Below are 5,000 nucleotides of genomic sequence, written 5' to 3' on the forward strand. Positions count from 1 at the left end.
ATGCTTAGCATTATTTTAATGGCTAAGGAACAAAATATAAAAATCAGTCCAACTATAAAGTATCAAAAACAGAAACCACTAATAAAAACATGCGAGTTACCTCTAGATCATCCAGTTCAATAAATAAATAGGAAACTTTATTCAGTTATAATAAATAATATGATAAAAATGTGAATCATATAATGAAATAAAAAGAAAGTGTACCAATCTTTCAAATTAAACATATCCTTCTTCAGCCTCTAAATTATTAAACATGTCCTTCTTTAGTTTTTAAATGATTCCATATTAAATACTGGTAGAACTGCTGTGTGTGTGTGTGTGTGTGTGTGTGTGTGTGTGTGTGTGTGTGTGTGTGTGTGTGTGTGTGTGTGTGTGTGTGTGTGTGTGTGTGTGTGTGTGTGTGTGTGTGTGTGTGTGTGTATACTTTGGGTGCGTATGCATTCATATGCTTATGTCTATATTTGTGTCTGCATCTGTGTATGTACATATATTTATTTAAACACTCTTTAAACAGAGAAATAAAATATATGAGTAAACACACTTAAAACAGCTCAGCAAATTTTGATAATGAAAAAAATAACAATAAATATGTCAAGTAAGAAAGCTGCACTAAAATAAAAAGAATACATAAAATAAAAATAATGTGACATATAATACAATATAATCTCCTGGCAAAGACTCTGAAAAAAAAGAAATATATTTTACAAGACTCCAAGTATTTTAAAATGGATATAGATATGTCATTACTTCTGAAGATTTCACACAGGAGATGACCCAAAACAAAGAAGACTGTTTCCCTCAAGATTTCATCCTGGCTAAGGTGTATCCATAAATCACTGACTCCAGATTCTCGGTTCTACCTATTGTGTCATACAGATTGTGATAGCCTCAAAACTGCAGAAGCCCTGCAGTGTACAAAGAGAAGTATATGCAACACTCTGAGGCTTAACATTCTTTCTACAGATGGCATTTAATATCACATGAGATTCATACTGCAAAATGATGTACATGCTCCAGTTAAAAAGAAAAACAAAACCGATACTACCTGTTCAGATATCACTGAGATGACATAAGAAAAAAAAAAAGAAAAGAACATTACTTACTTGATTTATAACTATTTTGAAAACATTTTTCCATTAAATGACTGTCCCACTTGCTGTTTGTTTCCTTGGTTTTGTGTTGTTGCTGAATAATTCATAATAAGATGAAATGTAATAAGAGAAAGCAGAAAACATTCTTGGCATGAAGGTAATGGAATCATTTTTTAAAGACAGAAGCGAAGATTGCTTTCTGGATTGTAGTATACCCCAGCCTACAAGGATCACAGTGGGAGAATATGACATAGAAGGGCAATCATTTCTTTAAATACTGATATGTGCTGCACCAAAGAATCTAGTGGACAAATACTGTATGCTGTCCTTAAGGCACTTGATGATCTCTGCATTCTTGGAGTATGGTCAGAAATTAGTAAAGTAGGTTCTAATCTGGCTTTGTAGAAGAAGCCATTATGTAGTCATAAAAGAGATTCAATCTGCAAAAATGGGAAACTAACAAATGGCATTACTAGTTTTTGCTACTTATCATGTTTAGTGATACTGCAGTCAGCCTACAAAATGTGGAAAGTTTTACAGAAAACAAACTAGTCTGTAAAAAAAGTGTTCAGACTGGCTACATTAAAATGAAAGGGTTGGGTTTGTGATGCTTCTGGAGTGTTTGAAAGCATCCAAGCATGTTTATTAAAATGAAGTCTGCAACCACATACAGAGGATATATGTGAAACATTAGGAAAGAAATGGACAATTTCATCTTAGATTAACTAAAATCATTAAGTAATTAATTGTGCAATTACCAACTCAATCCATATCAAGGTTCCAGTAAAACCGGAGCTTAGCCCTGCATCAGTGGGTAGAAGGAAGAGAAACGAATACAAAATGGGGGTTCCAGCTCTTTGCATGATGGACACATGGCATGCACATGGACAGGTGGTTGACAGCATTACCTTTCAAACAGCATGCATTAGTTATACAATAATGAAAAGGAGGTGGAGGACAATAGTGAATCAAGGGTAGAGCTAATTCAGCCTCTGAATATACATTGAATACACACTGATAAAATAGATTTTAGTATTTATGTGCATCACATACACTAGTTCTCTGTACTTCCAGTAGAAAATAAAACGGATTCAAAAGAAGATCATCAAACCAATAACAGTGCTGTTAAAACAGCTTAGAATCTAAATGCAAATCCTGTGGAAAACAGAAATTATATTGCTTAGATATCAGGGAAACTCAAAGGATAAACAAAAATACAAGGCATAATCACTCATTCTTTCCTTCAACCTCTGCCTCCTCCTTTATCCCACTCAAAATCATAGGAGAGCCAGGGCCTATCCAGCACTCAATGGGCAAAGCAGTGAGACAAATCTCAAATAAGGCATCAACCAATCACAGGACATGAAACTGGAGCTCCATGTAGAGGTGGGGAGGACAAGCAAATGGTGCGGTGAAAGTGCACTAGTCAAGAACCAACCTTGTAAACCAAACACTATGAATTAAAACTATATCACATTTCAGATTAAAAGTTAACAGCATTATTGTGTAGGAGAAAAGGAGAACATTCATACCTAAAACAGACATATTTTCAGCTTGACAACAGCAGTGGAAAAGTACAATTTAAATCTGACAGGAAACATTTCCCCAAGGAATGTGAAACACTAGGTTTATTTGGAAAATGTTATCCATAACTAATATTTTAACAGTCTGATAAGAAAGTTTTGCTTTTGCTGATGGCAGAACTCTTATTTATTGTAATATATTTTCATTTCTAAAAAAATAAAAGTCCTCCATTTGAAATTAATAAATATGCTGGTGTTGTATTGTTCAAGTTTCTCACTTAGCTATGACTTACTAGTGTGGCAGAACCAGCCTGTGATAGCTGATTATAATTTTATATATATCTTTTTTTGAGGAACTGGTTATCAATTGTATGATTTGGGAAACTTTTTTGCCCACTTTGCTTTTAAGCCACATTAATGGCTTATGGCATGGACTAAGCAATTATTACCAAATGCGTTTTGTTTTTTTCTGCTATGTGTAAGGCACATTTTTATTAAATAATGACAGGATATTTTAATGGGAGCAGAAAATAAATAGTATTCCATCTTATACACTTTTGAACTACTTTGTTACTCAAATTAACTTGCTTTTAAAGTGCATGTTATGTAAGAGTCAGACCATGTCACTGAATGCTAGAGCAATCATCTTATAATAAAATAATTAAAAAGCTGAATTGATCAATGGAAAAATAGTTTCAGAAAAAAACTTGTAAAAAATATTTTTGCAAGAAGCAAGCAGCTTTGCATCCCATATACCCCTATTGTAACTCTATGGTTGCAGAACAGCAGAGAAAGGATGAAGACGTTCTACTCTAGAGACTTTCCTGCTCCAATATCAAAAAATTATGATCAAAAGTTGCTTAAAACAGTAGCTGTTTAGCACGTTTTCTTCTTTAAGTTCTGCGTTTTTCTTGTCATGATGATTTTAGTATTCAAGCCCCCCCACTTGTAAAATCTACACTAATCATTTACTAGAGGCACCACATCACACTATAAATTATGCTGCCCCCAGTGAACGTCTATAACTTTGTCCGAAACCTATGTTAGGTTGCACTTCCTTTATGATTATGCACAAATATGACTACTGCTGATAACTTTGACAAATATTTTAACTTCGATGAAGTTAAACATATGTAAATTACCTTTGACTGAAACATTTACATGAAACATGACAGCAGGAATTCATGGCTACTTCATTCAGTAACCAAAATATACCTGCAAGGATTGTGGCCAAACACATCTATTTAATCCATATTATATGTTTAATGTAAATGAAAATAAATCTAACAAGCTGCTGCAAATCTTAACTATATATTTAAATAAAGTACTGTTCATCATTTTGTTTCTTTCCATATAGAAAGGGGTGAAACTATTTGAAAGATCAAAAATAAACCAGTAAGATTATGACTTGTATACAAAGTCAGTTATAGACCCTTTACCAGGAAAAGATGAATTTAAAATACACTGTTGGAAAGTATCACAGAAAAATTGCTACAAAGTTATCAAATATTGTGATGTCTTGTCTTCATTATGAGTGCAATAAACCTCATTATAATATGCTATTTTCAAAGTAGCTAATGTTTCAGTTATCAGGTGAATAATGCAATAATCATTTTTCTTGTCACCTTAAGTTCCACTCTAAAGAGCTGTCCTGCATAAGATAATCCATCTAACTAGTTTAATACTAAACAGCACCGTTAGGAGAGAATTCATTGATTATCTACAAACTGGAGTACGAAACCTGAGAATGTAACTAATTATAACTTTCTCATTTAATCAGTAAAATAATTTGATACATCTCTAAGCTTTGTCTCTAGTATCCCTTTACACTGACTCATATCAAGTTCAGCATTTTGTTTCTCTTCCTAGCATTACCAGGGGTCTCCTTGTCAGGAGGTCATAATATGGAACAGCTCTGGGCAGATTCTGATTAATAACTAAAGGAAATACAAGCTGTGGAATCATAACATCATAACAGACTCCTGACGTTTTCTGACTATGAAAGAAGTAAATTGAGAAAAGAATGCCCAATGACAAATGAAAAAAAATCTGATGTTATGCTGCTGTTAGGTTCATGGAAAATGTAGAAAACCAAAAAAAAATAAGAGTCTAGTAGCTGTAAAAGTATTTGATGTGCAAACTAAATAACATGAAGCTGAATACTGAAAAAAAGACTTCTGCAAAACCCGTTAACGCTTAAAATTTAAACATAGTATATCTGGGACTAAATAGACTCTGAAGACTCCATTGACTGCAATAAGGTTAGAGGACAGAGATGAGGTTAGAGGTTATAGTTGAATGGGACTGCATCTTATGATGTATGAGTCACCATCTGAAAATGAATATTATACAATGACTATCCATTAATATTCAAAAAGGGGCACAC

General features: G+C 33.3%; 1 protein-coding gene across 9 annotated transcripts in view; it reads right to left on the reverse strand.

Annotated features, from left to right (window-relative positions):
• Nucleotides 1–5,000, reverse strand: part of DMD (dystrophin) — a 9,298,038-nt gene that overhangs the window by 2,414,586 nt on the left and 6,878,452 nt on the right. The window lies entirely within an intron of this gene.

Source organism: Protopterus annectens, chromosome 5.part0, assembly GCF_019279795.1.
Source record: "Protopterus annectens isolate FY-2018-M chromosome 5.part0, PAN1.0, whole genome shotgun sequence".
Taxonomy (NCBI): domain Eukaryota; kingdom Metazoa; phylum Chordata; order Ceratodontiformes; family Protopteridae; genus Protopterus; species Protopterus annectens.